The 13,631-nt window shown below is 40.7% G+C and overlaps 1 protein-coding gene across 2 annotated transcripts in view; it reads right to left on the bottom strand.

The window, feature by feature from the left end:
- Positions 1 to 13,631, bottom strand: part of fryl (furry homolog, like) — a 372,606-nt gene that overhangs the window by 320,442 nt on the left and 38,533 nt on the right. For both annotated transcript variants that reach the window (XM_072252739.1, XM_072252740.1), the window contains exon 2: positions 8,016 to 8,106. The gene's annotated coding sequence lies outside the window, so the exon portion shown is untranslated. The remainder of the gene's footprint in view (positions 1 to 8,015; positions 8,107 to 13,631) is intronic.

Here is a 13,631-nt window from a genome sequence, read left to right as displayed (position 1 = left end):
GATTGCAGTCTTAAACAAAACTGTTCAGCAAAGACTTATAATAGTAAACAGATGTTACATATGGCCTTTCGTAGGTATACAGTGACATGCAAAAGTTTGGGCACCCCGGTCAAAATTTCTGTTACTGTGAATAGCTAAGCGAGTAAAAGATGAACTGATTTCCAAAAGGCATAAAGTTAAAGATGACACATTTCTTTAATATTTTAAGCAAGAAAACTTTTTTATTTCCATCTTTCAGTTTCAAAATAACAGAAAAGGAAAATGGCCCAAAGCAAAAGTTTGGGCACCCTGCATGGTCAGTACTTAGTCACACCCCCTTTGGCAAGTATCACAGCTTGTAAACAATTTCTGTAGCCAGCTAAGAGTCTTTCAATTCTTGTTTGGGGGATTTTCACCCATTCTTCCTTGCAAAAGGCTTCTAGTTCTGTGAGATTCTTGGGCCGTCTTGCATGCACTGCCCTTTTGAGGTCTATCTACAGATTCTCGATGATGTTTAGGTCGGGGGACTATGAAGGCCATGGCAAAACCTTCAGCTTGTGCCTCTTGAGGTAGTCCATTGTGGATTTTGAGGTGTATTTAGGCTCATCATCCTGTTGTAGAAGCCATCCTCTTTTCAGCTTCAGCTTTTTTTTTTTTTACAGACAGTGTGATGTTTGCTTCCAGAATTTGCTGGTATTTAATTGAATTCATTCTTCCCTCTACCAGTGAAATGTTCCCTATGCTACTGGCTGCAACACAAGCTCAAAGCATAATCGATCCACCCCCGTGCTTAACAGTTGGAGAGGTGTTCTTTTCATGAAATTCTGCACCCTTTTTTCTCCAAACCTACCTTTGCTCATTGCAGCCAAAAAGTTCTATTTTAACTTCATCAGTACACAGGACTTGTTTCCAAAATGCATCAGGCTTGTTTAGATGTTCCTTTGCAAACTTCTGACACCGAATTTTGTGGTGAGGATGCAGGAAATGTTTTCTTCTGATGACTCTTCCATGAAGGTCATATTTGTGCAGGTGTCACTGCACAGTAGAACAGTGCACCACCACTCCAGAGTCTGCTAAATCTTCCTGAAGGTCTTTTGCAGTCAAACGGGGGTTTTGATTTGCCTTTCTAGCAATCCTACGAGCAGTTCTCTTGGAAAGTTTTCTTGGTCTTCCAGACCTCAACTTGACCTCCACCGTTCCTGTTAACTGCCATTTCTTAATTACATTACAAACTAAGGAAACGGCTACCTGAAAACACTTTGCTATCTTCTTACAGCCTTCTCCTGCTTTGTGGGCATCATTTATTTTAATTTTCAGAGTGCTAGGCAGCTGCTTAGAGGAGCCCATGGCCGCTGATTGTTGGGGCAAGGTTTGAAGAGTCAGAGTATTTATAAAGCTTTGAAATTTGCATCACCTGGCCTTTCCTAACAATGACTGTGAACAAGCCATAGCCCTAACAAGTTAATTAAGGTCTGAGACCTCGGTAAAAGTTATCTGAGAGCTCAAATCTCTTGGGGTGCCCAAACGTTTGCATGGTGCTCCTTTCCTTTTTTTCACTCTAAAATTGTACAAAACAAAAATAATACACTAATCTTGCTTAAAATGTTGAAAAGAATGTTTTATCTTTAACATTATGACTTTTGGAGATCAGTTCATCTTCTACTCACTTAACTATTCACAGTAACAGAAATTTCGACCGGGGTGCCCAAACTTTTGCATGCCACTGTATATCCACTGCAGCTTGTCAAATCTCAAGCTGAAGAAAGTACTCTATACCAACTACAATAGACAACTTCAGTTTGCATTAAAATAGCTCTCCTTCAGTTATCATGGTCAGCAAGTCCCCATAACATCAGCAAAAAAGCAATTTTCAGAAATCTACATCCTAGTTCTTTTCAAAAACTTTCTGAGAGTATTAAAATTACATACTTGACGGGGGAATCTTACACCATTTGCTGGAGAAGTGTAAAAGTGCTAATCTCAGCAATGTGTTCTTTCAGCATAGGAGCTCAAGTGGAAGCAGGTATACATCATTCTGTACCTCATCATGACAACTTCACCATTCAGTAAGATCACAGCTGATCTACCTTACATCTACCTACAGTAACCTGATATCCCGTCACAGTTAAGAAATCATTGATCCATGTCAAAAATTCTCAATAATTGCATCCGCAACCTGCTTGGAAAGAGAATTTCCCTACTCCTGGCTAGAAGCATTTCTCTTAATCAGTCCTGAATGATCAACCCTTTCTTTTGAGAAAGTGACTCCTCATAGTAGATATCCCCACAAGGGAAATCTCCTCTGTGTCAACTTATCGTTTTGTTCTTTCAATTAATATCACATCTTATTTTTCCAAAATCTAGAAAATATCATCCCAGCATATAACAAATTGTTCCAATCCCTGGAATCAGTCTGCTAAACTTTCATCGCGTTACTCAAAATAGAAGTATATCCTCCCTTCGAAAGAGAGGCCGAGCCTGTGCAACCTCACCATGATCCTGTACAGATACAGCACGACATCTTCACTTTTACTAAATCAGCCCAGGCTACCAATTGCCTTCCAAACTGCTTGCTAAACCTAGATGTTAACTGAGATGATTCATGTGCCTCTGCACACCAATAGCTTTCAGTCGCATGACATTTAAAAGAAACACTACTTTTTCATTTTTTTCTAGAATAATGATTTTTCACATTATATTTCCATTTACCACTCCCTCACCTATTCAGTTAGCAGTATATATACCCTTGAAGACCCTCTACTTCCTCAAGTCAAATCGTATCAGCAAATCTGGATTATATTATACTTAGTTCCTGAATCCAAATCACTAGAATGAAGTGCAAAAAAAAGGGACAGATGGACCAATCACTGTGGCACCCCAAAAGATGCATTCTTCCAATCCTTAGTGAATTGTTCTCTGTTCATTACCATTTCCAACTAAATCATCTAACAGCAAGGGTCTGTAAATGTATTGGTAGATATTGCTCTCCTTTCCGCTACAATTTTAGCTGATGCCCTGATCAGAGCACCACATCAAAAGCCTGAAAGTCCCTATTCACTGACTTGCTACTTACACCTTAAACAAATAAAGGCATTTGTCAAATGTTGTGTTGCCCTTTAGGCATTTATTTGACTTTGTTGGGTCTATGTTTTAAATGATTTGTTTGTAACTATTTTCTAGTTAAAGTTAAAGGTTGATAATTAAGTTACAGTAAATTCATTGTCTATGGTATATTGCGGCATGCGATGACACCACCTCCGGTTTCGCCGTGTCTTGGTTTGGAAAAGTGTGAAGTGGGTGCCATGTGTGCAGCATGATCGTGAGGAGCTCCGTTTCTACCCACAAAGAAACATTACAGAAGCAACACCGTAAGTTCCTATGGAAGTATTTGAAGTAAAATTATTAACATAGTTTCTGTTAAGGCAGCAGCGGTTGGGGTGGCGCACATGCCGGCTTTTCAATTTCAAACGCTGGGTGGGCTCGAGTCTGGCGGCGGTTTGATACGACCCCCTCGCCCGCTACTCAGGGCGGCTGGAGACACTCGCTAAAAGAAGAGAGCACGCGTGGTCTCCAGAATGAAACAGACACTGTATATGTTTGTATTTTTTTATCAACAGTTTTCACCATACGACGTTAATGTGGAAGAGTGAACAGTAAATGGTTAACCTTACTACGACTCTGTCTTCATTGGCTCCGGTTTATCTTGGTGTTTAGTCAGAGTTTCAACACACTGCACGAGAACACTACAGTGAAAAGGCGAAGTCATTCGGTGTTTCGGCAAGTGGTACGATAGCTTCGCAATCAAGCATCAAGACGCTTTTATTAAGCGCCAAGAGCAGTAGGACATTGACAAGTGTGGCTGCCCTCGCAAGAGCTAAAGCAGAAGCCGCCAAGGTGCCAGTGTCATATGCTAATCAAGAAACAAAACTGAAAATGGAAAAAGCTGCCAGAGAAGTGAAAAACCAGTTGGAAAAGGCAAGGATAGATTCAGAGTTAGAAGTGCTGACGCTACAACGAGAAGCTGATGCGGCCGCGGTTAAAGCACAAGTGTTGGAAAACGCTGAAGAAATGCACGTTCTAGACGAAGCAGGAAAATCTATGTCAGAAGGGGCCAAATTGGAATGCACCAGCGAATATGTCCAATCTCAAATTGACCTGCAGATTCATTCTCCCTCTCCATACTTGCCTGTTGGCGCCCCATCTCATGTGAAATCACAGGGAAGCTTTATAGCATCGCATCCACCTGGGGAAGACAACTCACAATTGCAACCTTGCCACAAACTCAGGTATGAAAGGACTACGAATACTTCCCGACACCAAACTTACCAGATCCAGCGAGATCAGAGACAAAGGCTGAAGTCAGAACATCAAATCCCATCGTGAACGTACACGCTCAGTCATATGTTCCCCAACATATTCCCCCAGCTCTCACGCCACCTGCAGCAGAACCCTTGGCACAGTATTTAGCGCGACGAGACCTCGTCAATTCAGGACTGTACCAGTTTGACAATAAGCCTGAAAATTACTGTGCGTGGTACTCCTCATTCACCAGTGCCACTGGCGGAGTCCAGCTCACAGCAACCAAAGAGTTGGACCTTATGACTAAATGGCTGGGAAAGGAATCAAGTGAACAGGTGAAACGCATACGCTCAGTGCACGTCAACAACCCCAAGTTAGCCTTACACAAAGCATGGGAGAGACTTCGGGACTGCTGTGCGGCCCCTGAAATTATTGAGAGGGCACTATTTCAACGGCTGGACAATTTTCCTAGGGCGTCAGCCAAGGACCACACTAAATTATGAGAACTCGGAAATTTACTCATGGAGATGCAAGGTGCTAAAGAAGACTGCTATTTAACTGACCTGCCATATCTGGATACTTCACACAGAGTTGGACCAATTGTGGACAAACTTCCATTCGGGCTGCAGGAAAGACAGCTGTCTATTGGCTTGGAGTACAAGGAAGAGAACGGTGGTCGATTCCCTCCCTTTGAGTATTTTAGTAGGTTTGTGTGCAAGGAGGTGAAGAGGCAAAACGACTCTAGCTTCATGAATCAAGGCAGCACCACAACTCACACCAACCCAGTCAAGCCCATTTTGAACAATTTTGTCATCAATAAACCCATCTCAGTGCATAAAACTGAAGTCTCCGCAATTAACAATGACACTAGCAAGAATTGTCCATTGCACAACAAACACCATCCCCTCAAAAAAATGCAGAATGTTTCGAAACAAACCCTTTGACGAAAGAAAAGCCCTTCTCAAGGAAAAAAGAATATGTTTTAAGTGCTGTTCCTCTACTTCCCACCTCGCTAAAGAGTGTACATTCCCCGTAAAGTGTCGGAATGTAACAGCACTAATCACGATGGAGCCATGCATCCCGGCCCGTCACCGCAAACTGCCAAGGCTCCTCCGCTCCCACAAGAGGATGGCGGGGAGGGTGAGCATCACTCTGATACAACTATTGTCAGCTCGAGCTGCACAGAAGTTTGCAGTCCAGGTCAGTCAAGCCATTCGTGCTCAAAGATCTGCCTCACTAAGGTTCACCCTAAGGGAGCCAAAGACAAGGCTATCAAAGCCTATGTAATTCTGGACGACCAGAGCAACCGCTCACTAGTGAGACCAGAGTTCTTCGAGTTGTTCAGCGTAAAGGGTAATCCATTCCCATACTACCTCAGAACTTCCTCTGGCATCGCAGAAACATATGGCAGGAAGGCAGAAGGCTTCCAGCTCGAGTCACAGGATGGCAAAGTCATCATCAGTCTCCCTCCTCTCTTAAGAGTGCAATGAGATCTTAAATAACCGATCAGAGATTCCAACACCAAGTGCAGTGCTACACCAGCACCATCTCCACCACATTGCCAAGCACATCCCAGAACTGGATCCAGAAGCAGAAATACTCCTGCTACTCAGAAGAGATGTTCTTAGAGTGCACAAAGTCAGGCAGCAGGTCAATGGACAACACAACGCCCCCTTCGCCCAACGTCTGGATCTGGGCTGGGTGGTGATAGGAGAGGTGTGCCCTGGCAACGTACACAAACCGACAGTTAACACGCTCAAGACTAACGTGCTAGAGAAAGGCCACCATTCAATTTCTCAGCCCTCCACAAGCGTGGCGTGTATCAAGGAAGCACAACAAAGGCAGGAGCATAGTAAAGTAACTGAGAAGACACTGGAACAGTCAGTCTTCGCTCAAACTAAGCACAATAATAACTTGCTCCATCGGTGGAAGACACCATCTTCTTAAAAATAATGGACACAAAAGTTTTTAAGAGATGAAGCGAACAACTGGGTCGCCCCACTACCATTCTGAGTGATAATTATGTTACAGTTTAACAAAGGTAAATTCATTGTCTATGGTATATCGCAGCACGCGATGACGTCACCTCCGGTTTCGCCGCGTCTTGGTTCAGGAAGGTGTGAAGGTGGGTGCCATGCATGCAGCATGATCGTGAAGAGCTCCGTTTCTACCCACAAAGAAACATTATAGAAGTAACGCCATAAGTTCATAATAAAGTATTTGAAGTAAAAATATTAACGCAGTTTCTGTTAAGGAAGCGGCGGTTGGGGCAGCGCGCGTGCTGTCTTTTCAATTTCAAACGCGGGTGGGCTCGAGCCCGATGGCGGTTTGACGTTACCCCCTCGCCTGCTACTTGGGTCAGCTGGAGACACTCGCTAAAAGAAGAGAGCACGCGTGGTCTCCAGAATGAAACAGATGCTGTGTATGTTTGTATTTTTTTATCAACAGTTTTCACCATATGATGTTAATGTGGAAGAGTGAACAGTAAATGGTTAACCTTACTACGACTCTGTCTTCATTGGCTCTGGTTTAACTTGGTGTTTAGTCAGAGTTTCAACACACTGCACAAGAACACTACAAATGTTATTACCCCTTTCATAAATCTCATGGGCCAAATGTAGACAAATGGGATTAGCTTAGATAAATGTCTTGGTTCATATGGATAAACTGGGTCAGATGCCCTTTTTTGGTACTGTATAACTCTTTGAATCTTAAGTAATTTTGATCTCTCGAACATTTCCCCTAATTCCTATAATCTAATTTTCTCAGACACTATCCATTAAGAATCCATACAAATGTGTTATTGTTTTCCTTTTTGACAACTAGAGAAGGTACTGCATTTTGTTTTCATGCTCCTTGTCAGAATACTCTTGTGTTCTGCTTTCCATTTCCTTATCAATTTATTGATCCTCCTTTTAAGTCTATAATTATTTACTCCTCAGGATTAAATAATTCTTAAGTATCACAGACATTTTCCTTTGATCAAATATAATCTTCATCTTTATTGCTAGCCATAGTTGGATCTCTTTTCCTAATGGGATTAGTGCCTTAAATAGATATCTATGTGTATTAACTCTTTTAGTTGTCTTTAAAAATTAGTCATTGCTTGTCTACTGTCAAGCCTCAACAAAATTTCCAACTCTACCCTAGTTTTATACCTGTAGTTTTTTGTAAATCTATATACAAGATCCTTCAGCCACTTTCTTAAAGCACTCTGAATCGGTATCATGATCAGCTTATGATCACTCTTCCCTAAGGTTAAGGATGTTTATAATTTTCATTGCACAACACCAGATCTAAAATTGCCTGTTACATAGTTGGTTCCACAAACTACTATTTTGGAAAACCATCTTTTACATCTTACATGAATTAATTCCACCCACCTATATAGTATAAATTATACCAGAAGCATTTTAATCACAAAGCTACAAAATTTAAGTTAGCAATATGACTATAAGGATAGCAATTGTCAGTTGTGCAAATTCTTTCAGTTTTACTTATATTCAAGTGTCCAGTCACTCAACACTGCAAAAATTGATATTTCAGCAGTTATCAAGATACTGAATTGATCTCTTATTTTTGTCAAACGAAGACGTGCACATGTTGCGAAATGCATCAATGCTTCCTCTTCAACAAATTCCCAGAAATAAATTTTTTTAAGAACATGAATATCTGAACTCTTGTACATCCATTAATCTTTCATACTTACAGGAAGACTACCATGTTTGATAACTTACCCAAATTTTCTACGGTGACCAATCTTGCCTAAATTCCATAGAGATGAGCTGCGTCTTCCTCAATGGTAAAATTGGAATGGGACAAGAGAACCTGCAATAAAATAACTGATTGATTAGGGCATAATATTAAAAAACATACAAATTAAATAAAATCTTATTCAAATAATTTTCTTCTTCTGCAAATGTGGGAACTTGTATAAACAACCAAACATACAGACAAAGAACAGTAACCCTGCACATGATCGCTACCAATCTACAGAACATACTTTACGTAGGGATATTCTCAGACTTGATTAAATCTGGGGGTATTCCTACAGAAAGTGAGTTCACAGCCAATTGATAAACAAAAAAAAGTGTGTGAAATTTCAATCATACTGATTGAAGATTCAAATATTTTGGTATGGTTGTGCACAAACAAAACACATTAATTTACAGAATGTGAGTATCTTCTATCATCCAGCCGTTACTGACTATTCCTAATTTTTCTGAAGAATTGAATTGAAGTTATTACTTGCATCCTGCATATACATGAGTATAAATCTTTCTGTTACATCTTCATTTAAATGTGCAGTTATAGTAATTTATAATAAATAGTATGTATAACAATATAACATAGAAATACAGTCGTGTTAGCATGAATTAATTAATCAGCCTAGTGGAAGAAGCTGTCCCGGAACCTGTTGGTCCTGGCTTTTATCCTGTGGTTTCATTTTCCAGGTGATAGCAGGGAGAGGCTGTTTTCTTGACACCACTGTGTCAGGGTGATGACTTCTTCCCTGTAGGCTGCCAGTTTATTAATTGAGATTGGACCAATCAGTGTAATGTCGTCAGCAAGTTTAATTAGCAGATTGGAGCTATGGGTGCTGACACAGTTATGGATATACAGAGAGTGAGCACGGGGGCTTAGGACACAGTCCTGAGGAGCACCTGTGTTGAGGGTCAGAGGGGCATAGTTGAGGGAACCCACTCTTATCACCTGCCGGAAGTCCAGGATCCAGCTAAACAAGGCAGGGTGAAGGCCGAGGTCTCTGAGCTTCTTGTCGAGCCTGGAAGGAATTATGGTGTTGAATGCTGGAAGTGAGCTGTCTTCTTAAACCACTGCAGACCTTTCAGTGAAGAGATACTCCAAGATAACTGGGCAGAGACTTCTGGGACTTGCACAGAGCAACAATGAACAGACGTTGATATATGGTCCAAGACCATATAGTAAGGAACTTGAAACAGAACCAGCAACACAGCAAGTGCCTGCGTGACAGCAGAAGTCACAGATTCGGCAGTGGGATCACATGTTTCAAGAATTAATCCTGATAATAAGCAATGGTGCCTTGGTGACATCAGACATGCAGACTGGATTACAATCAATATATAAATTAAGAACAACGAAGGACCATCAACACATGAAAGCTCAGAGATTTTTCTTTCAGTGTCATCACAAATTGCACTTCCTTGCGATTGATTGTATTGCTCTCCCTTGATACATAAACTGAATCAGTCTGTACAACACTGGCATATTTTTCAATAGAGAATTGAGTTCCAGATCCTCCATTCTCTGAATAATCAATTCTTGCAAAGTCACAAGAAGTAGCTCCAGATCCCACAGTCATGTTTTAGCTTATTGGTTTCATAATATCAAGTTTCAGCCTGAGTTTGTGGGATATCCAAAATTATTAAGCGAGAAGAGAATGGAAACTTAAACTCTGTCAACTGAAATATTTTAAGATAGTGTCTAATACCACTAGTTCCTAGACTTTTTAATAATAGATATACTTGCTCATGTTTAAACGAACGATTAGGGAGCACGATAGCGTAGCAGTTACCTTAACACTACCACAGTAGCAACGACTCAGGTTCAATTCCACCACCATCTAGGAGTTTGTACGGTCCCCCCATGATGTGTGGGTTTCCTCCCACATTCCAAAGATGCATGGGTTAGTAGTTAATTGGTCACATGAGTGTAATTGGGTGGTGCAGACTTGTTGGGCCAAAAGGACCAGTTACCGTGCTGTATCTCTAAGTAAATAAAAAATAATAAATGCTTAGAAACCACTGATGTTGTCACAGGCCATTCACTTTGAAGAGTTGGTAGTGATCCAGGTACTTCTGAGGATGTTTGCAAGCCTAAGTCATTGCAACTATTAAGCCAGAAGTATTTATTATTATTTTTTTTGTGAACATTCTCATTCAATGTCCTTTTTATTGCTGAAGTCTCATATATTCCACAAAATCTTCAGTACTCCTGCCCCATCCCAATTTGGGAACTATTCTATGCTTTTCAAGAACAGAGTTACAAGTACTTATCATACCATCTCATGTTATTGTTGGCAGACAAGGTTTCTGCTAAGCCAATACTTAAAACAAAATAGGATCACTGTATGGTATTTATTCATGGCTCTTTAGCAAACTCCCAACTGGCAACAAATGCCTAAATGATTCAGAATGTACAGTAGGTAGAAAGATTCTTAATTCAATAAAGACCAGATTCTCTCCTAAATTCCTCTGACTGATCAAGCATGTATGTGTTCTGAAGAAATGTCATTATTTCCCTACATTAACTCTGCTACCTTCTCCATAAATGCTATTTGACCACCTGAGTGGTCATTATTATTTCAGGTGGTAGGTACATCTAGTAAAGCTACAAATGATCACAATGGTTAAGCTATACAAATTGCTTTTAATTAACAGTATTTTCATTTATGGCAAATACTAAATACAAAATTTTAGCTTAAACCCAAACTTTGGATAAATAGTTATACAGGGAAGACATCAGAATCAAAATCAGGCTTACTATCGGTGGCATACATTATGAAAATGCTCTTCCCTTTATAAATCACAGGGTCTCCAGATGCTGCAATGATTTGCATATGGATAATTTTATTCTCCCGTTCAAGCTTGCATAAAAAGTATTGAGCTCATCAGGGAGTGAAGCATCACAGTCATTTATGTTAGGTTTTGCCTTACAGCAGGGGTTCCCAACCTGACGTCCATGAACTCTCAGTAAATAGTAGGAGCCCGTGGCATAGAAAAGGTTGGGAACCCCTGCCTTAAAGGAAGTAATGGCATACATCTCTGATTGTATTTCTAGCTTCACTTGCTATTGCTTTTTTACTCTTCGTAGGTTATGCCTGCACTTCTTGTAGAGTTCTGGATCACCAGTCTTGAACACCACAGATCCAGCCCTCAGCAGACTGCAAATTCCCTAGTTCATTAACAGCTTCTGGTTTGGGTATTTCTAGTGTGTTCTCAAAAGTACACACTCATCTACAGGTCTTGATGAAATCAGTGACAAATGTGGAATATACATTGAGGTCTGAAGAGTCTCTGAATATGGACCAGTTGACCAATTCAAAGCAGAACTGTAAGTGCTCCTGCACCTCCCTTGACCACACCTTTGTGGTCTTCACCACTTCATAAAATTATATCCAGGAGGAATGCCATTATTCTTTGGTTTGCTATTCCCCTCACTTTGAACATCAAATATTACAATCATGTAGCTTCACCTGGAAGCATGGATTGATTAGTAAGATAATACAGGTACTTTTCACCAATTAGTGAATAGAGGATATTGTTGTCTTCTTTCTCCTTATTCATCATCAACAGTCATTCCATACTCGAGACTATTTGCTCCATTTCTGTCGACTTTGATATGGCTGATGATATTAGTGTAGGTCCTCTACCAAATGCATGGCAGATGTATTTATCAGGGTAGACAGGTGGATAGTTTGGAGAGTTGTGTTCCCTTTCCTAATTTTCATTGAGCTTTCTGTATGCCACCAATGAAAAGCAAGATACTCCTCCATTCTGAGTTATCATGAAACAAGAATTCCAACAAGTCAGTGACAATTCCCCCTTTCTGTCCACCTCCGTTGGTTTTGAGAATATCCTGAAATAATTTTATCTGCCCACCCTTCGAAGCTCACTGCGTAAAATTCAATAATTTAGTGAGGATCTTGATGTTAGTGCATTTTATTTTGCCTTTGAAATTGGAGGATTTTATGAAAACACCAATGAAGGTAATTCTCCAATGTTTAAGTGCCTATTGCAGGTAACCCATTTCATTGAAGTACAAGGGATAAGAAGGACCATTGCTCCCTCGTTGACCATGAACTTTGTGCCCTGTTTGAGGTCTTTCCTCAAATCGCCTAAAGCTGCACCAGTACACTGGGGGTGGTGATGAATTCCATCAATACCTGTCTTTGATCATTGGTTTTTGGTTCATTCTTGGTACAATCTCAGATAGAGACGAGAAAGCACACAGAATTAAAATATACCAGCTAGTTGAGTGGTGTCACAGCAACAGCCTTGCACTCAATGTCAGTAAGATGAAAGAGCTGATTGTGGACTTCAGGAAGGGTAAGACAAGGGAACGTGAGCCAATCCTCAGAGGGATCAGAAATGGAGAGAGTGAGCAATTTCAAGTTCCTGGGTGTCAAGATCTCTGAGGATCTAACCTGGTCCCAACATATCGATGCAGCTATAAAGAAAGCAAGACTGTGGCTAAACTTCATTAGGAGTTTGAGAAGATTTCGTTTGTCACCTAAGACACTCAAAAACTTGGAGATGTATGGTGGGGAGCATTCTGACAGGCTGTATCGCTGTCTGGTATGGTGGGAGTGGGTACTACATAGGATCGAACGAAACGACAGAAAGTTGTAAAATTAGTCAGCTCCATCTTGGATACTAGCCACTGTAGTATCCAAGACATCTTCAAAGAGTGATGCCTCAGAAAGGCAGCGTCTATTATTAAGGACCCCCATCACGCAGAACATGCCCTCTTCGCATTGTTACCATCAGGAAGGAGGTTCAGAAGCCTAAAGACACATACTCAGCAATTCAGGAACAGCTTCTTCCCTTCTGCCACCTGATTCGTAAATGGGCATTGAACCCATGAACACTACCTCACATTTTAAAAAAAATTATTTCTGTTTTTGCACTATTTTTAATTGAACTATTTAATATACATATATACTTACTGCAATTGACTCACATTTATTTTTTACTATATTATCATGTATTGCATTGTACTGCTGCCACTATTTTAACAAATTTCACAACGTATGCTGGTAATAGTAATGCAAACACAAGGAAATTTGCAGTTGCTGGAAATTCAAGCAACACACACACAAAATGCTGGTGGAACGCAGCATTTTTCCCCTTTCTTTCTCTCTCTCTTTTCTCCCTCTGTCCCTCTCACTACATCTTCCTCTGATGCTCCCCTCCCCCTTTCCTTCTCCCTAGTCCTTCCGTCCCATGATCCTCTTCCTTCTCCAGCCTTGTACCCCTTTTGCCAATCAACTTTCCAGCTCTTGGCTCCATCCCTCCCCCTCCTGTCTTCTCCTATCATTTCAGACCTCTCCCTCCCCTCCCACTTTCAAATCTCTTACTATCTCTCCTTTCAGTTAGTCCTGACGAAGGGTCTCGACCCGAAACGTCCAATGTACCTCTTCCAATAGATACCGCCTGGCCTGCTGCATTCACCAGCATTTCATAGTCATACTTTATTAATCCCGGGGGGAAATTGGTTTTCATTACAGTTGCTCCATAAATAATAAATAGTAATAGAACCATAAATAGTTAAATAGTAATACGTAAATTATGCCAGTAATTTATGAAGTAAGT

The sequence above is a fragment of the Mobula birostris genome, chromosome 3, assembly GCF_030028105.1.
Source record: "Mobula birostris isolate sMobBir1 chromosome 3, sMobBir1.hap1, whole genome shotgun sequence".
NCBI lineage: Eukaryota > Metazoa > Chordata > Chondrichthyes > Myliobatiformes > Myliobatidae > Mobula > Mobula birostris.
The sequence above is the reverse complement of the archived record's forward strand: the minus strand, read 5'-3'. Positions and strand labels throughout refer to the sequence as shown.